General features: G+C 39.8%; 1 long non-coding RNA gene across 2 annotated transcripts in view; it reads left to right on the forward strand.

Moving 5' to 3' along the window:
• LOC122800778 overlaps positions 1-26,296 on the forward strand; it is a 1,511,100-nt gene that overhangs the window by 1,080,363 nt on the left and 404,441 nt on the right. For both annotated transcript variants that reach the window (XR_006364639.1, XR_006364640.1), the window contains one exon: positions 2,953-3,056. This is a non-coding gene — a long non-coding RNA (uncharacterized LOC122800778). The remainder of the gene's footprint in view (positions 1-2,952; positions 3,057-26,296) is intronic.

Genomic DNA, 26,296 nt, shown 5'->3' on the forward strand with positions numbered 1-26,296 from the left:
CAGCAGAGGATAAGTTTGAAAAGGAATTAAATCAGAAGATAGATTTGTAGAGAGAGGGTATGGGAGGAGGGATATTTTTTTCCATTATCTCGAGCATGGGTTTTAAAAGGAGAAAAGAGGGTCAACCATAATTCTCTAGTCGAGATCAAGTTTATGAGGAAAGAAACAGGAAAGGTAACCTCCTAAGAGTTTCTATGTCAGCAATATTAGATTGCTACAAAATATCTATCATAGGAACTGGAATATACTATGCTCTGATGACAGTTAGTTAGAACTGTGATAGTGGTGACTCCTCAATATGCCTATAAAAACAAGAAATCTCTTAAGAGACTCCTATGTGGCCCCAGGTATGAGCGAGATATAGATGCTCAACCCACAACCCTTGTACATGGAACGAAACCTTGCAATTCCTGTAATTATTGTCAATATATTGATGAGAGGGCACTTTGAACATCCAGACACTGGAAAGACCATTTACTTCAGACTTACAGCTGACTGTAATACCACCAACATTGTTTATCTAGCTTTTTGCACTACATGTTGTTCATTCTATGTGGGCATGACCACACGAAGATTTCGTGACAGGATTAGAGAACTCTATAAATAGAGGGGCAGAGACTAATGCCCTAGCGAGACATGTTCTATCATCAGGAGTATCACATAGCTTTAAATTTATGGTAATGGAAAAAGTCCAGCTAGGATGTAGAGGTGGTGCAGCCAAGAATTTGGTAGAGACTAAAGAGCTTGAATGGATTATTAGGATGCGTGCTAATATAGACAAAGGCCTAAATGATAAAGTTTGTATTAAACCGGTCTTTGTTAATAAGCCATTAAACAGATAAGATATATTTTTATATGTTTTTTATATGTATTTTTATTTATTTTAAATGACTTTTTAGCTGACATATTTTTATTCTGTATTATTGCTTTAAGTCAATAGCTATCGGGTTAATTGTTTATTGGAAACTGGCACTGATTGGCTGTTTTAAAAATCACTGAGTAATTTATTGAGTTGTCTGATGAAGTAGCTTTGGCTATGACAGCGCTCGCCATTGGATATCATTTACTGTTGTCTGGTGTTTCCTTTTCTTTTTTTGCATTTATTATTTGTTTGGGAATCCATTTTGCCCATACCACATTTTATTTTCCATTTGTCTTATTTCAGGAATGTTTAGATTATGATATACAGTGGACACCTTTGTATATAGTTGGTTTTGTTGTGTTTTTTCCCATCTGTTTACTTGTTTAAATAACTAATTTCTATATATGTTTTAATTGTTATACTTTGTTATATAGCTCACTTGAGTAAGACGAGCAGTAGGTGGGGATGGACAACAATAGGTTTGAGCACCAAAACAGAAGTTTCTGGCTGTGTATACGTGAGGGACTGCAGGTTTGACTTTTTCAGAAAGCTGTGCTATTTTAACTGTTTTGCTTTGAAGACTGTCTAAATGTACAAAGACTGTATATATTGGAAATGGAGCATTCAGGTGAAATGAAAAAAAGTTGATATGGCTCTTAGAGGTTATGGAATTGGTGGCTAGTAGGTTCATAGGTACTTACTAGGCTGTTGATCTGTGAGGACCTTTAGCAGTCTACCTTTGCATACCCATGATGATAATTAGCCCTTGGAGAAGAGTAGGGAGACTAGTTGAATATGAAAACTAGGTTGGCAGTGTTACGTAGCAGGTAGCTGGTCACTAGAGAGAGAGAGAAGAGAGAGTTTAGTATGTGGAAATAGCTGACTGTTGGTGATGTTAGTAAGTCATATTTACAAAAGTGTAGAGACGAGTTGGGGAAGTTGAAGAAGGGATGACTAGGGCAAGAAACGGGGAGAAAGTCTTGAGACTGTGTGTGGAGTGTGTGCTGTTAGTTGGGGGGGGTGGGGCTACTGTGATGTCAGTCTGGTTTAAATGTTTCCTGTATATATGCATTTGAACTTGGCTTGCTTGAAGTTGGTGTTTTTTTTCAGCTACTGTTTGCATATGGTGTAGGTTGTGGCTTCTTAAATAGCCATGAGGATGGAGTCCCAGGTGAGGGGGACTAAAACAGAGAAGGATTGGTTATTGCTGCTTAGTTTGTTTGTAGATTTAGATCTTGATAAAGTATTGTGTACCTGCATTGCTGCGTGAGTGTAGTATTACTAGTGGATTCTTTTGATTGTCTTGGTTTGCGGTTTGCAAACTTGTCAGAAAAAGAAAATCCTGTGTGTCTGTGTGTGTGTGTGTGTGTGTGTGTGTGTGTGTGCCTGTTTATATATAGATGGATGTAGGACTATTGAACGAAAGTTCAATAGTCTGAATCCACAATACCTGAACGCACTTTAATGAAAGCGCTTTCACAGAAAAACCGCTTTCGTTAACGTTCGTTCAAAAAAAAGAAAAAAAAAACTAAATCTTCTTTTATGCAGGGGGGCAAGCCACCCTGCACCCCCCCCCCTACTTTTATATTCTCACTCCGAGGTCACATTACAGTGGGGAAAAGAGAATTCTCCCTTAACCGTACCATAGTGCAACCGGCACAACCAGCATACGTAACTGAAAGTGCTTCTTCGGTGAACAGCACTTTTGGTTATGTATGTTCGGTGATTTCTGCTTCGGCAGAAAGTGCCATTGGGGATCTGTACGGATCCCATATAGATATACATATGCACGTACACAAAACATTTAAGTACAGTTTTTGTTTTATTGGTACTGGCAATGTTTTTTTCCCTTGTCTTTGCCCAATATACTCTTATTAGGTCACATATAGTAAAACTAAATCAGTAATTTTTTTCTGAGTCATATTCAAAATCAGATGTCCAGTTTCATGTTTCGTACAGTTAGCATTTCCGTATTATTTCTCTATTATACTGTGTTCTGTTTGCTGTAGTTGTATATTGTAGATAGACATAAAGTGGCCAGAGAGCGTTGCAATTTTGTATTACTGTTTCACTGTGTATTTTTATTTCAGATTGTTTGAAGATCATCATTGCGAGCATTCCAAATCTGGTTATTAAAATTCTGAATAGCTAGACAGGAGGAGACAGATGGATGACGGGCTTCTCTTTTGATGTGGTAAGTAATAACCTGCCTTTCCATCTTGGTAATTTCTATTTTTATTCATTTGTTGAACAAGAAGCCCACTGGATGCAAATGTCCCTTTTCAGTGGTGATGTGGAAGCAATGTCTGGTTATGTCGCTTGCTCAGAATTACACAGTAGGGAAATGGAGATTGAAGGGATCAACCCCCCACCCCACCCTGGAGTACAGGAAGCAGCAAGTTAACTCGCAGCCTTAATCCACTGCACTGACTGCTGGACTTGTTCGATTTCTTTGATTCAGTGCACATCTTGAGGTTTTGTTAAATGGCTTCTTTCCAAGTAGACATAAAAACTGTAGAAGTAAAATGTACCTTATTTAAACATGATCCCATGATTTGCAGTATAGATGCTAGTGGAAAATCCTCCATGCCCTTATAGCAAAGATGCCCAGTATTTTCAAGTACAGATGTATTTTATTGCTATGATTGGTATTTATTTTCAAATTGATGACGGAAAGATGTAAATGACTTGGGAGCTTACTACTTTGCCCTTGGTTCAGTTAAATTCATTTATCACTGTTCCTTGGTTTCCTCCTGAAAGAGATCTTGCCTTACTGTACAGTCCTTGAAATGCATTTCCATGACATAAATGCAGGTTGTTTTGCTTGCTTTGCCGCCCTGCAAAAATGTGATAATGGACACATCACCAAGGGAATAGACTACAAAGAATAGCTTCCATTAGTAAGCATTAGCTGCTCACTAATAGAACTCTGATCAAAAACATTGTGGTCAGACTATCTTTAAATAGAGAGCAGTTGTTTGTTGGTTCTTCTGTGTATTGATTGCAAAGCAAAAAAAAAAAAAGACTTAAAACTGGAGAATATGCATGCTGTATACAGTAAAATTAGGGGTTGTATGGCTAAGTGTGAATACTGGTGTCTGCATATGGCTAACAGACCAGATTGTAGAATGTTAGATGTGGATGGTTTAAGAGCAAGCTGCTGCTTAATTTCTGTGTATGGAGGGCAGCTGGTAAAGAGACTACCTTGGAGATCATTGGCCTATAACAGGCAACAAGATTAGTATAGATGTGAGGGTGTGCAGTAAGATTGTGTGCGTCTGTGTGCATGTGAGCTGTAATATTACAGTGCATTAAGAAAATTGTTAGGGTGCTGTGAGATCACTGTGCATGTGATGGTGTACAGTGACACCACTGCAGGGATGTGTGTGTAAGTGAGAGATCAGTAATTTTGCAAATGTGAAGGTGTGCTGTACCAAAGAGAAGTATGTGTGTGTTCATAAATGTTGGGCTGTCAGTGTATTCACCTTCTTCCCGGGGAAGTCACATTCCACATAATGAAAAAGTGCCAGCTGCATGTAATATGATTGACTACTGTGACACAATTCCCATGCCCATAAACAGCTGATGACATCCATAACCCACACACAACTAAGAAAAAAATCTTACATCACCTCACCATCCTGGGAGTGGGTGAGGCATCTGTTAAAACCAGTGGGGGTGACCAAAAATATGTTCCTTCCTGTAACCAAAGAGTTTAGTGTTTGGCTCATTCTAGCTTCATTTGCCTAATGAGTAACTCTGAGTAAGTCATGTAACCAAACAGTTCTCTCCAGTCGTTGCTGAAAAGGGACATCAGTGTCCAGTGGCATTGTCCACTTAAAAAAAACATTAAAGTGTGTGTGGAAGATTAAAGGAACTAAAACTTCTAGTCTTTATAAAAGTTGTGCTACAAGTGAAAATGTGGTAGGCTCCTCCAAGCAAAACAAAGCCATGTGGTTTAATAAAACGTGCAGCAAGCACTTTTGTCTCAGTCTTATAGTGCTGGTAAACTGTCTCTATTAGTATTTCATACTCTGGATTCCTCTCTGGAATAAATTTCTTCCTGCTTCTCCAAGATCATAGTTTATTCTCCCTCCCAGTGTTGGTGTGGTGGACTGAGTCACTTCAGGAAGTGTCGCATGCTCTCTATTTGAGCTTTTCTTGGCCATCTGTGTATTACATCCAACATCTTATTAAAGAAGCCTGATTTTACTGATGAGCCATGTATGCAAGTTCCTAAAACAAGTATATTTAGCAAAACTTTTATTGTATTTGAATATTGTATTTATAATGAAAATCTTTGTGACTGTTATAAAAATCATTTACATCATAACACATATAGGCATTATTTACTCTGCTGGGCTGCAACTACACAAGGATGTCTGAGGATACCTAATTTGACTTCTACTTCTCAGATGTAGTAGGGTTTTCTTGTGAGGTCAAGTTTCTTTTCTTGCACTTGTGTGCAGTAGTGCTGATTTAAATCTTGTTCTGTATTATTTGTGCTGGGGCAGATTTCTGCATTTAAAACTGGTTTAGTAAGTTTTATGCTGGTAGGAGTAGAGGTGTTGCTATTGTTCTGGGTAAAATTTTGTTGCAGTGGCAGTGTAGTGATTAGCCTTGTGCCCTGGCTTGTTCTTTAAACTTGGGGTGCCTGCAGACATTGCTCTACTCTACTCCACTAGGCTACAACTACAAGAGGATACATGAGGGGTGACTAATTGGACTGGACCTCAGAACCAAACTCCACTTTATCTGTGAAATGCTGCGTATTCTACAGCAGGGTTACCCACTTCTGATAACTATTTATGGCAGCTCCAAGTGTTCAGTGCCTGGTTCTGTGAAAAACCCTATAAAGTGATGTCACCTTTTTTAACTTTTTTATAGGTACTTTATTAAGGCAACAACAGTGTCAAGTTGGGCTTGCCCACTTACATACCTGCAGATGACTAAGTGCAGTTGCAAAGAGTAGCGGGTGCACAAGCTCAGTTGTGTATACCTAAGAATGCTGAGAGTGCCATACTAGTGGGGGATGATGTTCCTCTTGTGGTTGACATACTATTTATTTTCTTTCAGTATGTTTTGTAAGCATATTGCTTATTTTCTCTTTCAGTATTTTTGTCAGCTGTGGGCATTCTGAGCCTAAGTCTAATCCTTGCTGTGATTTGTAAAGTTGTAGTAAAACTACAGTTGTGGCATCCAAGACAGTTTACAGTCATTGTCCTCAAGAAACCAATACCAATTGCAGTTGCTTTTCCTGTCGTATGCATTCATTTGCTGTGTGCCACAGGCATTCTGAGCTAGATTCTAGCTGCACACTACTGGTTGTGTCATCACTATACTAAGCTGTTGTGGTGGCACAAGAACCAAACAATCTTTGTAAACTATTGTTGTGGCACCCAAGCCAAATCACTTGTACTAAGCTGTTGCGGCAGTGAGCCAGGTGGGTAGCTGCTTAACACATGTTTAAGTTGTTGCTGCTGCACTTAATTGACCTTTTTCCCTTCTGTTTTGATTCTGTACATATTTAGTTGTAACTTCAGTTTGATTCATTGTTCATCCTACTCTATTTAGACCATTCCTACAAATTCAGTTCATTAGCACTCCCTTTTTCATCAGGCGCTAAATATCACGAAATCACACTGTACTTCACCTCCTCTTGTCAGCTTGATGGCAATAAAGACATAGAGACAATGCAAGAGCTGCCTCATGCTCACTGACAACTGCTTAATTCTTCCTTTAAACAATTCCATGCATGAGAGGTGCAAGTATTTACTAACCTTGGAGGATAATCTCTCTTCAGAGTTTGCAGAATGTAACCATTAAGCTGTGATTCCTCATACTGACCTTAAACAACCATTCCCACCATGTCCTAGACAAACAAGTATGTTGAGTCCTTGCCTAAACCACAAAGGCCTTCTAGATTGTTTGGTATACAGGACAATCAGTGTCACATTAACAGGGAAACAACATGTAGAGATGCTGCAGAAAACACCACTACAAAACATGGTAACTCAACTGACAAGCTAAAACTCTTAAGGCAGCAGGTCTTGGTCATAGATGACTCCATAGTCAGATGCACAGGTGCACTACTTACCAGGATGAGCTAGGATAGTGTGACTGATAGTTACCTCTCAGGTATCATGATATGCAGTGTCATATGGGCCCTCAGGTCCCTTCACCCTAAGTACACATACAACGTGGTCACTGAACACGCGCTTGAATGACTACAGTCCTACTTTGGCCTAGCTATTGGTGTCATTTTAAGGAAATCAAAATGTATATCTATTTAGGAGGAGATTATTCCCATCCCCTTGCTGCTTTGCTATGGATGGCCTGCACCTCTCTCTCCTTACAGCTTCTGTAGTCTCACCAGAAGATTTTTGTCTGCCATAATGCCTTTTTTTGGCAAGGTGAGTCTCCTCAGTTTACCTACATAGCCAATCAAAATTACATAAAGGTAACCTTGCTCAGTGCTAGAAGTCGTAAGAAGTTGCACTCCTTACAGGCATTCCTAACTGCTGAAATGTAGATGTGTGTATAGTTATGAAAAAGATGTCGGAGCAGAGAGAGCACCCCCATAATTCAAGGTTTCAATACCTACCATTCTTTTTAGAACCAGTGCAGAAAATAACAGTTACTGGAAGGGGCAAGTCTGTTTTCCTAGAAAATTATCTCTCCTCCAGACTTGTAAGCCAGAATAACAGCCTTGAACTCCTCCATATTCTTTTCTTTGTAAAAATAACACTCTACTATGTCATAGCCAAATACCATACTCCCTTCATGTCATTACCTACCCATGGGGTTATGTTTAACTGACCTAGATCTCTTTCAAGCCTAACACTATTCTTTTTGGAGACTTAAATGGTCCCTTCATTTCAAATAAATGCACATAAAGATTCCTGAACTTCACTTATGCTAGTTCTCTTGACCAATTTGTTCAGGTCCCAACTAGTGGATCAACAATATTGGACCTGGTTCTCGCTCATACAGCCCTCCATGCTCAAGACCTACAATTACCATGTCAATCATCAATTCTGGCCACTATTTGGTAACACAATGAGGGTAAAACCTAACTTGCCACAAATCCCTTTTGTCTTTAGAGACTACTGTAAGGCAAGGCTATTCCAGCTAATGGATAGATGAACTGATGAAATTTTACCACCCTCCTCACCTTGACCCTATCTAACAGGCTGCCACATTTATGGATGGTTTATATGTCAACCTCAAATAATGCGTTGAAACATCTGTCGCTGTAACATAAATATAGTGCCAAATTCTGAAATAACCCCCCATGTCCTTGTTAATAATTCATAGGTAGGTACTAGACTATTGGCCCTAGGGCCTATATAAGCCTAGCCAAAAATGTACCCTGGCTTTCGCCACCCAAGAAAATTATTTTCCTGTGCCCCTGTCGAGCAGAGCCACAGAAGTGATCCCTGGGGTGAATTTCCTGTTTCCCATCCAATCATCAAGATTTTTCTTGGAGTGCTAATGAGGAGCTCTGTTAGGTAGTCTGTTCCAGAGTATGGGAAGTCTCTGGGATGGGAATCTATCCCTCCAGCATGTTCTGTTTATTGTGGTGACAAGGTTTAGGTCCCTAGAGCGTGTAGGTCGGAGGGATTGGGATTTCTTTAAGTGGAGCATGTCCAACAGATCTGTGTTTGACGTAGCTTTGTATGTTAGGCAGAGATTGCCTGACTAGGCGATATGCGACGGAGTAAACCTGGAGTTTTTTGAGACTGTCTGCGTACGTCATCTGTTTGAGGTCAGTAATCCTTTTTATGAGGTATTTCTGTGGCCTTTCCAGTTGTATATGTCTTGTGAGGTACATACCAAAAGGGGCGTTGTACTCTATAATGTGTCTAATGAGTGATGAGTAGAGGGGAACAATGACCTCTTTTTTTTCTGGATGAGAAACCTTTTGTGATGAGGTGAGCCATGTAAAAGGGTTTCCTGGCCACTGTGGCGATGTGATTATCAAAGGAGAGACTATTGTCCACCTGTGTCCCAAGGTCTCATCACATTTTCGGCGTTAAGTAGACTACCAGCTATGTGGTAATTCATGGGTACAGAGTTTTTACCAAAGGGGATGACAATACACTTTTTGGCATTCAGCTTCAGGCCATGGCTTTGTATCTGTCTCAGTGAGGCCCTTTTGTAGTATGTCCACATCATTAGGAGTTTCGATTATGGCTCCTAGTTTGCAGTCATCTGCAAACTTTGTTAGCCAAAAGACCTTCTGTGTTAGCCTGTACTTCAGAGAAGTAGATACCAAACAGGAGAGGACCCAGGATTGAACCCTGTGGTACTCCACTTGTCACTGGTCTGAAGTCGGATTTGGAGTCTGCTACTTTCACAGTTTGAGTTCTGTCCATGAGCCAGTTGGCAACCCATCTTGTGACATAGGGATTTATACCTAGTTTAGTGAGCTTATCTATAATTCCAGAGTGGAGAATGGTGTCGAAAGCCTTGGCGAGATCTAGATAAGCTGTGTGAACCACTTTACCCTCATCTATGGCTTTGGTGACTGCTTCAAAGAAGTCAATCAGGTTTAGGAGACCTGATCTGCTTTTTACAAATCCGAACTGGGTAGGGTCCAGAATTTGGAGATTACCAATGTCTTTGTTTGAGTTCCATGATGATACGTTCCATGGTCTTGCCGACCAGGCTCGTCAGGCTAATGGGGCAGTAGTTCCCAGTGTTTGTTGTGGCTCGCCCTTTGTGGAGTGGGATAACCATCGTGGTGCGCCATTCAGTGGGCACAAAGCCTGAGGTGAGGCTGTGATTGAACATGGTACTTAGGGTGCCAGTTCATTCTGTAGTTCATGTAGAATGCAACCTGGGATATTGTCAGGTCCCACGGATGCTATGTTCTTGGCTTTGGAGAGCGTGTTTTCTACCTGTGCAGCCATGATTACAGGAACTTTGCATTCTTCTGGTATAGAGATGGGCCCTCTAGAGAGTGAGGGGGGTAAAGTTAGCACTGAACCTATCTGCCAGGATGTTGGCAATATCAGTTGGTTCTGTATATTTAGTGCCATTGTGCTGCAACTCAGAGCAGATCTGAGTGTTGCCATTGAGATTCTTGACATAGCTATAGAATGCTTTGTGGTTGTCTTTAGAGTCGGTGGCAATTTTGTTTTTGTAACTAGCTTTGGAAGGTTTTATGAGGGATCTCAGCTTCTTACTGAGGTTGACCAGGGAGTTCCTCCAGTCATGGGATTTTACTCTTTTTTGCAGCAGTTTCTTTCTTCTGTTGTAGAGTTTGTTTATGGCAGAGGACCACCAGATTGGCTTCCTTTTTTTGGAGGATAGCATCTTGGTTCTATTAGGGATAGCATGATCCATGCACTCGTGTAAGTGCTTATAAAGTACATTTGTGTAGGATTCAACAGTTGCACCTCTATTGTCCATCTGCATGGATGTCATGAAGTTTGCCACTTCTGTCTTAAGAAGTGTGATGTTGGCTTTGGAGAAGTTTTTTGTGGTGGTTTCCCTAATTGGAAGTGGGGGTGGGATGTAGATGTCTAGGGTGATTAGCTTGTGGTCGGATTTGACCAATGAGGAATTGACCTCTGGTGTAGAACACCGGTTGCCCATGTTGGTAATGACCAGGTCTAAGATATTGCTGCCCCTGGTGGGGGTGTGAATAAGTTGATCCAAGGCATTGGAATTTATGAATTCCAGAAAACGTTAAGCAAAAGAGTTGGTACATGAATAGTTTCCCAGTTAATGGTGGAGTAGTTAAAATCACCCATTATTAGGGTGTTGGGTTGTACCCCAATACTTTCCAGTGTATCAAGAAATGAGGAGTGGGAATCCTGGGGCATGGTGGAGGGTCTGTAGCAAGCTACAATTTGGATTGCAGTCTTGCCCAGAGGTAGTTGCACTTGGATAATCTCGGATGCATTATAATGTGCAACTAGCCTGGAGGTGTGGATATCCTTAATGAATATGGACAAGCCTCCACCTTTAGTGCTTCATTCTGGGTTAGGTGGCCGAAAGGTGTGGTCTGAGTTATAGCCTGGTAATGCAGAGGTGCTATCTAGAGCTTTGAACCAGGTCTCTCTCACTGCACAGATGTCGATGTTCTCCATTTTGAGTGCCTCGAGTGAGTGCATTTTGAGGTTTAGACTTCTAGCATTGAATAGCATTACCCTCAGATTTTGCTTGTTTGTACCTGTTACGGTAGTGAATTTGTCATTTGAACCTTGCCTAAAAAAGGCACTGTAGGGGTGGCAAGAGTCTTAGCCAGTATCTGGAATCCCAAGGGCGATAGGTGCAGGCCAGCTCTGACAAAGCATCATGGTCTGTCAATCATGTCGTCCCAGGCAGACAAGTACTGGATCCCCTTAGAATGACACCAGAAGCTTAGTCAATTGTTGAAGTCAATCATTTTGTCCTTGTACTGTGGTATTTTTTATTTTATTTATTTTACATTTGTTAACCGGGAAAGTCTGACTGGATACATATCCATTTTCAGCGGTGGCCCAGGAAGAAAAGCTCCACATTGAAATTAAGTGGCACTTAAAGTTGAGGTTACAGAGAAATCTAAGAACATTTAACAAAATCAGTGACAAATTCAAATCAAGGTTACATTTAGATAAGAATAAAACATTGTTGGTAACGGAATAAATATACAGAGATGACAATCACATCAGAAGTGTGTATAAAAGAAAAAGGATTTTAAGTTAGAAAGTAAGGATGATAGTTAAGAGAAAGGTGGTTAGGTAAGAAGGAATTTATTTAGTATGGGCAGAATGATAAGTCATCTTCCTGATGATGGAATAAGAGAATTCTAATGGTGTAGAGAAATGTATAACATGAGGGTGTGGGAAGAAAATAAAAGGGTAATCCCCTCTGTGAGCTACGTTTGGTTTACTTTTGTCTTGGTATATGTCTAGTTAGTCTGGGTGTAGATATGAGCATGACTGTTGTTTTGTCTTACCTCAGTCTGATTATTGTATGGGTTAGTCAAGGTTTAGACATGGACATAGCCAGTCACTGTTCATGTACATCTTTAGAGATATTTTGAATTGGGGCAAGGAGCATGTGGCGGTTAGTTCAGCTGGAAGGGAGTTCCATTTTTTCCAGCAGAGTTGGAGAATAAGGAATCTCCAGCTGAGTTGTTGGCTTTGGTAGCTTGTACTAGCATTCTGTTGGATGAGGGGAGGGATGCTAGGTTGCTGTAGGGGGTAATAATATTGGTCAGAATATGGGGTACTGTTAGGTTGGTAGAGGATTTTATGAATAAGTACGAGTTGGTTATATTATATCTGATTGGGTAGTTCTAGCCAGCCTAATTTGTGAAGATTTTGACAGTGGTGGGTTCTGTAGGCTGAGCCTGTGGCAAATCTAGCTATATTGCTATATAGCAGCTGGTGATTTTGTTAAGGTTTGATTTGGTTAGATTTGTGAGGATGGGTGAGGCATAGAGAAGGGATGACAGAAGATGTGTGAGAGCTATGGCAGTTCTGGCAGTTGGGGTTAAGAATTTCTTAATCCTATACATGGAGCCTCTTTTTTTGTTTACTGTTTTTATGGTTTTTGTTTATATGGGCATTGTAATTCAGATGATTATCAATGATCATCCCTAGTAGTTTAGTGCAAGGTTCAAAAGCAATTATGGTGCCATTGTTGGAAGAGACTGTAATTGTCAGTGATGTTAGCCTACTGGTGGGGAAGAAAAGTAGTAGTTTGGTTTTGTTTGGGTTCAATAAGAGACAACGATTATTGAGCCAGTTCTCTACTTTGTTGAAGGTGATTTGGGGATAGGGATTGTAATTCTGTGGGACTGGAGGCAGAGCAGATAGATGTAGAGTCATCTGCATACTGTATACAGGTTGCATGTGGGATAACTTGGGTAGGTCATTGATGAATATAGAGAAAAGGAGGGGACCCAGGATAGAACCTTGGTGTACTCCAAGGGTGACCGGTAAAAGGAGGGCTAGATTGTCTTTCCACGGAACAGCTTGTTGTCTGCCGTGCAGGTAAGAGTGGAACCAGTTGATTACTGGGTTATCTGAGGACAGTGATTTGAGAGAATCTAAGAGTAGGTGGTGATTTACCATATCGGATGCTTTTGATAGATCGAGGAAGAGGGCAGAGGAGAGCAGATTCTGATTACGGTTATGACTTATTGTGTGAGAAAAGAAGAGAAGGGCAGTGGTTGTACTATGAGTTGGTCTAAACCGTGCTGGGATGGGGCTAGGAGAGTATTCTGAGTAAGGTGGGTTAAAAGTTGCTTCTGTATGCATTTCAACATTATTTTGGCTAAGGGAAATAGTATGGTTATAGGTCTGTAATTAGAGAGTTCAGTGGAGTTTCCTCCTTTAAGAAGTGGAATAATATGAGCGATTTTCCAGATGGAGGGGATGTAGGATTCTTGGATAGTACGATTGATTAAGATGGAGATAGGATAAGCTATTACATTAGCAGCCTTTTGTAGAAACTCTGCAGGAAGTAGGTCGGCTGCCAGGGTTGTAGGTTTTAATCTCTTAAGTAGGGATAGGATATAGTCTGTAGGGATAGGATCAAATTTGAAGAGAGGGGGGTATTTACCTGATTGGGTGAGATTGTAGTAGAGGAGGAGGGAGATAGATTATTAGCTAGGGACTTGACAGTTTAAGTGAAGAAAGTGTTAAAGCTATTAGCAGCACATTTAGGGGGTAGTTGTAGGGTAGCTGAGGGGGTGGGTGTAGAGTATTTACCTGGGTGGAGCAGTTTATTAAGACCTGACCAGAATTTTTGAGGCTGAATTTGGTGCTTTTGCTGTAAATTGAAATAGTAGTTTTGCTCGTCTAACACAATAGACCTTTTTGCTTCATTTCTCATTTGTTTGAATGTTATGTGGGCTTGTGGGGATTTGGTGGATCTCCAGGAGGTCCATGCTGTGTTTCTAGCAGTACGTTTTTGTCTAGTAGTATTGGTTAGCCATGGAGCAATTTTGTTGTTGGTTCTGGTTGTACGTGTGGGAGAATGCCTGTCTAAGATGGCCAGGAATCTAGTGTTGAATTCAGAGACTGCTTCGTCAAGGTGAAGTATTTTAAGATTGGCCCATTTGCATGAGCTAAGATCGGCCTGGAAACTAATTAGGTTAAAGTTCTTTGTATACCTAAGGGTTTTAAAGGTGGCTTGGTGAGGCATGTCATCCCTTTTCCTGATTTATATAGGTTAGGAGGTGGTCACTCATGTCTTCAGGTAGGGTGCCTGATTTGTATAACTGAGGTTTGTTATTTATTAAAATCCAGTCTAGGATGCTTTCCTTTTTGTTGGGCTTGTTGATTCTAGTGGGGGTAGTAATAGTCCGGGAGAAACCATGTAAGTTAATATGGGTGGTGGGGAAGTTTGCTGAACATATTGTCCAGTCGTTGTTGAAGTCCCCAAGAATGATTGTTTCTTGGGGTTGGGTGGTGCATAACCATTGGAGGTTGCTTTCTAAGGTGTTTATGTTGTTGCCTGGGGGAATATAGCTACATACTATGTTTATAGATTTGTGTTTGTTAGGTTGGTCTCTTGAGGTGATTGTTTCGGCATTGGTAGCTATTAGGTCTTGTGGGGTGCTAATTGTGGATATCCCGAGAGAGGATTTATATGGGATGGCTACTCCACCTCCTTTTCTACCTTTACGGTCCAGTCTTGTTATATTGTAGTTGGGGGGGTAATATTTCATTATCAGTGATAGTGGGTTAGAGCCAGGTTTCTGTAAGGCAGAATAGATCAGGGGAGTGCATGTCCAGGAGGGCATGCAGGTAGTGGAGTTTCTTATTTATACTTCTGATATTTAGGTGACAGACTAGAAATGACTTGGGGGGCATTATATGAGCTTCTTAGGTTGGTAGGAGTACTATTTATGGGGTTAGTGGTAGCTGGTGAGTTTGGGCCAGAGTTAGGATGGATGTCGCTGTCAGCTATGAGGTTAGGTAATATATGCCTTATGAGTTTGGTGAATTTTAATAGGGGTTGGTAATAGTTCTTAGTCCTTGGGTTTAAGTATGTAGGTAGTATAGGATGGAGAGGTTTTAGAGTAGTGCAGTAGGTGAAGAGGTGGGGGTAGTATTGATGGAGGGGTTTATGTTTGGATGTTAGTGGTTGTAATTGATGTAGGATACTGAGAGTTAGGTAGGTAGAGGAATTCATAGGCGGTGAAAAGATAAAGTATTATAAGTGGGGGTATGAGGTAGTACAGTGGTCTAGGTTTTGGAGATGAGGTGGGAGTTAGTGGATACATTGTGGCTAGGGTAGTAGATGAGTTGAGAGTATGGGTGTGGTGATAGATGAGATTGAAAGTTGGTGAATTGGGAGTTTGGTGAATTGGGAGTAGGGTGTCTAGAAAGGATGAGTTGTGATAGGATGACTTTGGTTAGTCGGAATGGCCAATTAAGTAGGGGGTGTGGTTAGGGTAGTATAAGTTTAGGAGTACTGGGGGCAGGGTAGGGGAGCGGAGTGAGCCCACAGGTAGAGCCAGAGAAGGACTAAGTTCAGGGAAAACAATCCGTAGACTGTTATGGTAAGTTTAAAAGGAGATAGTAAACTGTGCAGTTGAGAAATATATGGTAAAAAGTGGGGTAAAATTGGGTCTATCAGGTAAATATAGTGTGAAGTGGATGTCAGAGAGTAAAATATAAGAATGGAGAATAGTTATGCAAGGAGACTAGACCTGGGAGGAGGGTGCCACCTTGTGGGCAAAAGTTGTACTGCAACCAAGGCTACTCAATGGGTTAGCAACTCTAATGTGTTAAGGTAGGGTGACACAGGAGTAGTATAAGGAGGCTATAAGAGTGGAAGCTATGTTGGTTTGGAGGAGAGAAAGGTTTGGCTGCTGGCTGTCCTGGCTAGGGAGTTTACAATATGCACCTGGGGTGATATAACAAGTGTATCATTAACAAAAAGTTGGCATAAAATGTTCTTTCTTGTAACCTTTAGGGGAATGATGCCCAGAGAAGTTTGGCTATGTTCCTTAGCTTGGGGAAGAGGCAGCAATCCTGGACAGGGTAATAAACCCAAGATCTAGTACAGGTCAGGCGGTTGCAGTGCTGGGTACACAAAGGGAAAGAAAAAGTGGTGATGTAAGCAGTAGGACAGATACACACTCTAAGCAAATTACTAGTAAAGACAGTACATTTGCAATCACATTAACCAAGAATACACACGTTATTATTCCAAATATTCTTTTTAGGTATCATTCTGGGTGATGGCAGGATGCTGGCAGGTTGCTACTCAGGGCTAGGGTCATACCTGCCTGGGCTACAAGATCGGAGAGCTTCTTCATGTAGTCTAGGGAGGTACGTCTCAGGTCATTCACACCAACATGGACAATGACAGTGTCATATTTGTACTTGTGGAGTGACCTGAGTGCATGTGTTATGTGGTGGATCCTGGCACCTGACAGCTGACAGTAACTTTCTCCTTGTTTAGCCTGGTGAGTGGAACATCAGTGTGCCTGACTATAGAGTCACCTATGACTAGAGTGTTGGGTACATTGATATGCCTTATGGGCTGTGGTTGAGTGGCACACCGAGTTTGTGGGCTATGTGTCATTTGGGTTGTGTTGGCGGTGGAGTTTGCTTGGTTTCTGCTTTGGAGGTCCCTGATGCTTGGGCAGGTTTTTATTGAGAGCCTCCATGAATGTAGGTGTGTGTTTTGTGTTACTATGTGCGTGTTTTGGTGGTGTAGGTTTTGAGGGACTATGTGATGAGTGTGGTGTGGTGCAAGTGTTTACCTTCTCATCTTGTCTGTCTAGTCCAGTCTTGGGTGAAGAGAGCTTTGCTTCCAGTTTGGCTATATAAGTGCATTTCTCACAGGTTGTAGTGTTGGGTGGTAGGAGGAGAGGGTTGTCTGTGTACATGAGGCAATTGCTGCATTGCCTCAAGATGCCCAGATTCATCAGGTAGACAGGAGAAATCAACAGGAGCTGACCCTTAGACATGCCTGGATAGGTGCTTATTTATTAAGTACTAAAAACTGCTTTCCTCTAGACAAGTGAGGAAAGTTAAGTGCTATAGTAATTTGCAGCTTATTTAGTGCTTAACAACGAGTTCTGAACAAGTGCTGAGTTCAAAGAAACAGAGTTGAGTACTGAAACTAGAAAACTGGCTAGTTCTAAGAAACAAAATTAAGCTAGAAGGCTTCCCTCCACCACAGAAAGGCTTGGGGGCTCAAAAGCCTACAAACAGTCTAGACCATTTACAGGAAAGGCAGGAAACCAGCTTAACATTTTTTTTTCTTTCCCAGATGCTCTCTTTGTACACAGTAGGAGTGCCTGAAATCAGAATATAATCTCACTGTACTCAGTTGAGTGAGCAAATGAGATGGGCCCAGAAGCAGTATCCAAACACAAATTTACAAGACGGGCGGGCACTTTCAAATCCACCAAGATTAACACCAAAACAAAATCACGGTGGGTGGAGAACTAACTGAAAAAACCAGAGTCAAAACTTCCAGTTCAGTTAATATTCAATGCAATACAAATAAATAAATTAAAATGCTGTATTATTTGAAAAAAGTTTTAAGCAGAAAATATTTCAAAATGCTCCACTTAAATAGGCAGCGACAGGATATCAATGAATGAGACTACCCCCACCTGCAATTACTAACAGGCAATAAAATTCTAGCAAGCAGCAACTAAAATAAGAGTCAAAACTTCCAGTTCAGTTGATATTCAATGCAACACAAATAAATCAATTAAAATGCTGTATTTGAAAAAAGTGCAGATAAAAGGTACTTAAGTTCTCTTATATGTCCATTTGAATACAGCTAGATCTTTCCCAGCCAAAGTTGAGGTTTTAAGTTCCAAATTCATCTTTAACTTTACTCCTCTATATCCCTCTAACTTTCCTCGACTTATCACACCCTCACCACCCCCTCAGATCACATCTAAGTAAAGTGCTGAATGTTCTAAGGCCAAAAGCACTAGCTCCATGGGTCCTCGTAATGGGCCCGGCTGCCTTCTTGTCAGCACCAAATACTGTCTAATAGACTCACCATTAAGCTTATTCATCCTTAGCCTCTCCACTAGATTCAAACCAGAGGAATGGAGAACTGCAGTAGTTGTCACATTCAGGCAAATCAGTTCACACTGCCTACCTGGATCAGACCAAAGTATTTGATACTATCCTATATTCTGACATTATGACTAAGATAATCAAGCTGTAAATTTAAACCCTTAGTATAAACTCATATTCCATAAAAGTAAACTCAATAACCTGTCATTTAGAGATTAACTCCAAAAGATCAAAACATAACTCCAAAACAAATCCAAATCCTCCAAAAGTAAGTATGAATTGAGCATTGCCATCTCTGTTGAGGACCACCACAAAGCCTTCTTCGTTTATGCCAGGAGCCTTTGAGATAATGTCCAGCAAAGCTCAGATATGATAAACGACCCTTATCCCCTGAAAATATAGCCAACATATTAGTAGACAAATTCAGATCTAACTTTACTGTCCTATCTCCCTTTAACAATCCTCATTTTATTAGCACACCCACACCAACCCTCTCTGATCACTTGCAAGCAAGTCCTGAATGTTCTTTCCAATATCAAAAGCACTAGCTCCATGGATCCTAGTAATGAACCAGGCTGCCTTCTTGTCAGCACCAAATACTGTCTAGCAGACTTGGTAATAAACCTATTCAACCTCCACCTCTCCTCTGGATTCCTGTCAGAGGAAAGGAGATCTGCGGTAGTCATCCTTTTCTACAAAGGGGAGAGGTACTGCTAATCCAGGCAACAGTAGACCTATATGCCTCACTAGCCATACCTGTAAAACTGTAATACATCATTGTGGAACTTACCAACAAGGATGCAGGTGTACAAGCCCTGAACCCAAGCCACTTTAGGTTTGTTAGAGACAAATATTGCCTCTTGAACCTGGTGGGCATATTTGAGCAAGTCAGTTTTGCAGGTTATCAACTCTCTGTCCAACTTCCAGAGTCTTCAGGAGGTGTCTAACATGTACAAATAAGTGTTGCCTGGACTATGGCCTAAAACTAGAAGCTAAAAAATACAGTATTGGGCCCCTTAACAGAACTGAGCACCCATGCACCAACCACATAGGTGACACCCCTTTGAAAGGTGACTCTGTCAATAGGGACATGGGCACTTTCATTTCACAATTAACTGTCCTTTGACCACCATGTTATCCACTATTGGTGTTGCTAGATAAAAATATTTCCTAATCACTAGGGTTGTTTATTCCAGATCTAAGGAAGTTATCCTCCTTTACTCCTTCCCTGTTAGGACTATAACGGTGTGTAATTGCTCATTTGGTACATACTGCATTGTTTTCTCACTAAGGTAATCAAGGGCATGTCTTCCTTGAGGTTACCCAGACCACCATAAAGAATGATCTCTCTCTGTCTCCTGTTTCCTATAGAATCTTGAGATGTGACTTCTGTCTAGTGTACAGTGTCTCGAAGGATCCAGTCCTATGGTATCTCCTGCATGACTACAAAACTAATAATGCCCCAAACACCTACTCAAGAGATCTTAACTTCCACCGAAATGTAAATAGGACCTGTTAGCACTGTGTTTGTGTGTGTATGTATATATATATATTTATATATATATATATATATATATATATATATGTGTGTATATATGTATATATATATACATATATATATATATATACACACACACACATACATGTCCCGTAGGAATCCCTCTTTTTTTATGGAATAGACTTCATTTAGATATAAATCCAAGTAGTTCCTTGACCCTCTTAGTGTAACCTGGACAAATGGTTAGGCAGTCATAAATGCATCCCAGGTCTGGCTCCTCAAGACTTCAATGAAAGGGGTCAAAACTAGGTATAAATTAGTTATTTCAATGGGTACCTACAGTCTGTGATATTTTGTCAAGGCTACGAATGGTCCTCTGGATCAGTAGCTTAGTATGAACCTATTTCACCACTATTTACACATTTGGTTCACTACTACTTTTCTTTGCAGTGAAAACCTCCACAGTATGCTACTTAATGTCTACAATACTATCTTCATTTGCAGTAATGAGAAGTAAACTAAAACTTGTTTTAGAAGGGTAGGTAGTCTGATATATTCTGCAATTACTTGTAGAAAGAAAAAGTCCCATTAGTTGACTTTTTGTTGTATGCAGTTTCTGTTTGCATGCATGATTCTATATGTGAAGTATAATTTATCATTTTCCTAAGTTATTACCACAGAATGTTTGCAGTGCAATTTTGGTTGGATGAAAGCAGAAGCCTGTTTGAGTAGTGTGCTGTCAGCAGATAATTTCTGAATGCAGATTTAACCAACTGATGACTTAAATTCTCTACATCAAAATTTACCAAATCATAAAAGTTCAAAAATCACTACACCTTGGCAACTAAAAACTTTTTTCAACAAGAACTTAGCACTTTGCTAAATTAATATCTAGAGTTTAGAGAACTCAAATCCCTTTCTGCTATGCAGAAGATACAGTGTGAACTTACACATGTAATAGCTGGTTCACTGAAAATTGGCTTAAACTGAATTCTAAATATTCAATGTTTTGTTTGAAGACAAAACCCTCCACCCAGTTTATATTACAAAATACGCCCAAATCCAAAATGAAGATGATGTGAGGTCGTAAAACATGGGTGAAAAATTCCCTCTCCTTTATCTTGTTGCAACAATAGTTAGGAAATCCTTCTTTCTGGCACAGCTGATCTCAAATGGCATCTCCTCTAGATTCAAATACTTACTTTCTTTTCTGTAATCCACACTGATCAGGCCCATCATTGAGTCAGTGCCACATTCAAGATATATTGTATTAGACAAATCAAGCAGTTAGAGACACCAAAGGTTTCTGACAAAAAAAGTTCCTAAAATAGCTGAGCTATCAAGAGAGGCTGGAAGCTTTGACTCTGTTCAGTGCCATATAAACTCCTTGGGAATAATCTGTGTCTTGGTTGCTTGGGTCTTTAGGGATCCACCAGTCCAAGACCACATCTCCACAAGTTAGTCTAGTGAACTCTAGGACTAGAGATGTAAACCTTATTCAGCAAATAAGTCTCAGTGGAGAGACTGATTTATCACACAATGACTACCCCTTCTCTAGAACAAACTTCCACTCCAGATCAAGTAATGGGATATACTTTTGTTTGTCTTTCGGCTTTTCCCGGTTAGGGGTCGCCACAGCAGAACCGCGGTTCGCAGTAGGTTTTTATGGTGCTGAGTTGCCAGCTTGATGCCCAACCTTCAATGAAGGCATGCCCATTCACGTATGTCTTTCGGAATGCCACTCTACTGCGGAGAGGGCATGCAGACTCCACACAGAAGGCACTCCATGCACTCCAGCCGAGAATCGAACGGGAGAACCTCTTGCTGTGAGGCAACAACGCTACCCCTGCACCACCCAGATTCAAGTAATGGGACATACTATTTACTATTAAAGAATTGGACAAGTGGATGGGCATGACTGGTCTATTGCTCCTTGAAAAGGGAGGTACAGTCTAAGGGTGGGTACTTGCAAGACACAAATGGCCACATGGCCCAGTTGTCCTGTATTTTCAATGGTTCTGTGATATCTTCTGCGGTTACTGCAGGATTATTAATGATATTGTTTTCCAGTTTAAAACTGCATTTTATTCAGTTTTATCAAGGTAGCCTGTGTGATATAAATTGAGGTTAAAAAGTCTTTAATAATGCCATTTTCTGTCCAGCTGATGATGATTATACAGGTATCTAAATTATGCAGTTGTTTTATCACAGTTTCTCATCAAGAGACAAACAGTAGAAATCCTTAAGTAATATAAGACTGCGGGTTCCCTGATGATAGTCATGAGTTGTATGGTTTGTGCTTTGGGCATTTATTGCCAAGACTACAGATTTAGCTTTACTGGGCTTTAGATTTGGAAAAAATCTAAACTGGTTTAATTGAAGGTTGAACAGAGCTAAACCGAAGTAATTTAGTGACAAAAATAAATGATAAGCAAAGGGATTTGTCTGTTCTGACAGCAGGCTTAAAGTCTTTAAAAAGTTTAATAACATTTGCAAATAGTTCAAGTGCCAATGCAAAATAATGCAGCAATTGGAGGGGGTCAACTTTGCCTTTTCTTTTTGTGAGGGACAAAGCTTTTGTTTGGATTGTTGTGTTCTTATACCAGTAATTCAGTACAGAATTTGAAGTTTAAAATCAGAAAGATGCAGTAATTCAAACAGTACCAGCTCAAGGAATTGGAAACGTTCCTTGAATGGGGACAAATGCATTAGTGGTAGAAAATTCCAAATGTTTTTGTCTGTTAAAATTTGACTAAGTATACAGTCTTGTGTTGTTGAAGATTTGTATAATTTAGGAATAACTGATGCATTGTATTTCTGAGTGAAGTACCCCGTTATACTGAATAAACTGTGTCAAGGTGTGATTTAGATGTTAGGGTGTGTGTGTGTGTGGGGGGGTCTTGCTGAGGGACATTATGCAACCATGATGCTTTAAGTTTAAGGTTATGTCCAGTGTTAGTTCTGTCTGTGTAATGTGATTCTGTTTGCTGCTCTACTAAACTGGTATAACTATTAATTAACAAATGCACTTTTTAAGGTTTAGATGGGTGTTTATTAGTTATCGGATGCCACTTTCCATCAAAATAGTAAAAATGGTGTAAAGAATAATGATATTGTTTTAAGCCTGCATTTTATTTAGTTTTATTGAGGTGGCCTGTATGATATAAATTGTTTGAGGTTAAAAAATTATTAATAATGCCATTTTCTGTCCAGCTGGTGATGATTAAACAGAAAAATCATGCTTCCGCTGTTGTTGTGAATGTGTTGAGTATAGTAAACTCTTAGTGTTTCAGATAACAGAGCTTCTAGAAAAGTATACAGATAGGTCAGATTCTGTATCCAAAGCAGAAATAACACAGGCTGTCACCACTAAAATTGTGTAATTCATTGTACTCTTGAGTTTAAATTGCATCCGTGCTGTATAACAGGCTAAGACGCATGGCAGTGTTAAATATATAGACAGCTGTATCAATGTAGATGGCAACACATTATAGCTACACCTTTAATGCAAGAATGTTAAGTCCACTTGGGCAAAAACAGATTTATATTTCATGATATAAGTTGCACCAGCTTCCTCAAGGTGGGTAAACAGTTATGTTTGAATGCAAATCCCCTTTTACCCACAGTTAGATGGTAATTAGTGTAATGCATATCTTTATATGTAAGGGCTAATTTCTGTTTACTGTGTTCCCCAATACCTCTTTAAACATTGTGAATATTTAATATGCATTTCTAATTGTTCCCTGTTAACATACCTACCATTTGTATACTCTAGAGGTAAGTGGGATCAAAATAATCTTAAGATTTCAAGTAGAATCAAATATCATAACATTTCAACATTTTAATCTTACTGAGTAACATTTGAAATTAACCAAGTTACAATATCTAGTAATATTTGTTAAATGAGTTTTATGCATTTTAAATATGTCCATCCTGAACTGATGTTTGTGCAATATACAAGGTGTCAAATATCTTGTTTGAAATTTGATAAGTATATACATATATTTCTTATGATGTAGCCTAAATTATTCTAACCTGAAAACTTGTATTATGATAGAGTATCATTGTATTTTTCTAACACTGAAAACAGTTTATACCAAAATGTGTAATTAATAAATATTTGTTTAGAATTCTAGTACTATCGGTTCCATATTCATAAACCGTACTGAGTGTATTCAAAAATTCTGCAATGAATGGGAGGTATAATAGATTTTTCTGATTTTTAGTGTGCAACAGCTAAAAGATACCAATGAAGTGGTAATTGATCTTCATTAATTCAAGAAGAAGTTGAAGTGTTCATTCTAGAGTCTTGGTTGAAATTTGTCTTACTGTGCCTGAGCCAATGATTGAAATTTTGACCAAAGATCTGTTAATGCATTATCCATAAAAAATGTGTTGCCAGCCATCCCTGACCATCATGTTACATCTCCATCAATAGTATTTACCTATTAAATACTTCCCCATTCTGTAAGGAGTAAGAAATACTTTATATGTCTTTCCATATATTTTTTTTTCCAAAATAACGATTGCATTGCTTTTTGCCTGAGCCTAATGTAGTAGTCTTAATCTCCATATAATTTGTGCAGTTCATTTGATTCAGATAATTACATTCATTTGGTAACACTGAAGTGCGCAAGAATATAATTTTAACTAATTGAGATAAAGTAGGATTAACCATTTTATATAATCTTTTTAAATGGGTCTCCTGTGTTTTGTCAAATACCATTTCTTCCACAAACACAGGGGCTATGGTTTAATGTTGATGGCACAGATAGTGGTGGAAATGTCGATGGTGTTAATATTGAGACAGGTAAATGGGGTTGGAAGGGGTGAGTGCGTTTGTGTATGTGAGATAGAGTTAGGGTTGGGGATGAGTGAAGAATTGGTGTCATGTTTGTGTGTTTTAGTGTAAGGGTCAGGGTTAGGTTAGGGGATATAGTGTTTGCGTCCAAGTGTGTCTTGTGTAGTGTCAGTGTCACAGGAAGGTTTTTATGAATGTATGGTGTAGGGTTAGGTTTGAAGGAAGAGGCGCCATTGGGGTTAGGGTTACTGCCCATTACTATGATGGTGCAGGGAGGAAGAGCAGTAGGAATGAATTTCTGTAGCTTTCCTAACTAGGTCTCTGGGCCATTTAACTATACACAAAATCAATGTTTGCAAAAATAGGCAATTCATCTAAATTGATCTTGTATTCCAATTCATCCATCCAGAAAATATTTTGACATGGAAACTCTCCAGCAGTGCCCCATTATGGTGAATGGAGGCATCCCTGTTCCTCCCATTGTAACCATGTGCATCCTGTGTCATAACACCCTCTTTCCATGCAGAATTTAACTCTGGTTCCTTCTGTTTCTGTAGCTTTCATTCTAAGTATCTAGGCATTACTTTTAGTAATTCTTCAAGTAGCTTAAAATTCTCAGCTATTATCTCCAAGCAGTACATAAATGCATTCTCTAAATGGATTTACTGCAAAAATCTGTACAGCAACATATGTACTTCATGCATTTTTATCCTTTTAGCCATTTCTAGCATTATTTTACACTGATTTGAAAGGGAACATGAGTTACTAGGATTCTTAACTCATTCCTACCTTATTTCCCAAGAAAATGTATTCCTGAACATAAAGCACTGACCTAATTTCTGTTCCAAGTGCATAACGTTCAATTTCTAGGTTTTAAAACTGTTGTCATTTATTTGTGTACACACTTCTGCAATCAGAAGATACATATTTCTACTTTCCTTTTTCTCATATTGGCTGCAGAACCTGTAAATATTGGTGCCAGTGCAGAACACCGTGTTCCTCTGTTTTGTATAACCCTACCCTCAGATGATGATCTCTTTGCAGTTACCCTATGCTTTCTTTCCTCAAACCATTTACTCTGGTTCTACCAATCCACATCCTTACCGACAAATACTATACTTACCCAGTTATAAAACTGTAATCAGACTGACTTGCTCTTCTCTGCATGAAGCTATGCTGGAATTCATTGCTCGGTTCTGCCCCTTTAGTACATGAAACTAATATATTTTTGTTTTAATTTGTATAATAGGACTTTCCAGCAATAAAAGCCAAGCAGACAGACCAGGCTCCTTGCTTCCTTTCTTGGTCCATGGCCACCTCCCTGGACAATTGACATGATGTGTCAATTCATTAGTTCCCCATCACATCAGTTTGTCACCTTGTCTAATCACAGCCAGTTTTAATTAAACTGTTGAGTGGCAGCAAAATGTCTTGGTGGTTAGTGGTGGTGTCGTCTTACAGGACTTGTTAATTTACTGGGTGAGGTATCTTCCTTGTGAAGGTTGCATATTCTGTAGTATCCAGATGGGCTTTCACTGTGATCTTAAGTTTTTCTGCATCTCAACTCAGACAAAATAACAGTTAGGGAACAAGGAATGGTTGATTATCAATAATTTGGGGAGATGCATGAGCTTGTTGTAAAAGCTGAGGGGGAAAGGATGTTTCCTGCTTTATAGGATCCTTAATGTACAAGAGTACAAGAGATGCAGTCACAGTGTAAAAGTAGAGTATGGAAATATGATTTAAATCCTGATCCGCAGTCATGGTCTGTGCAGAGTTTACATATTCTACTGATTGTGTGAATGTTAACACTACTATAGTATCTTGGTTGGTTACTCAACAGTCCAGACACAATACATTTACCCTTGATCTCCTGGCCTGTCTCATGGGTAAAAGGACCTTGGATGGACCATTTTTCTTCTTACACAATTAGCATTCTTTCATCTGTTTTCATTAACAGAACTCAGGGTTGTGGGTGAGGTTAAGCCTATCCTGGCAAGTGAGAACCTGGATGTGATGCCAGCCAGTCTCAGGAAAATACAACACAACACCACACCCAACCTCACCCCACACAATTGCATGCACACACACCATGCAATTTAGAACCTCAACAAGCCACCCATTATTTT

This window comes from Protopterus annectens, chromosome 4.part1 (genome assembly GCF_019279795.1).
Source record: "Protopterus annectens isolate FY-2018-M chromosome 4.part1, PAN1.0, whole genome shotgun sequence".
Lineage (NCBI taxonomy): Eukaryota > Metazoa > Chordata > Ceratodontiformes > Protopteridae > Protopterus > Protopterus annectens.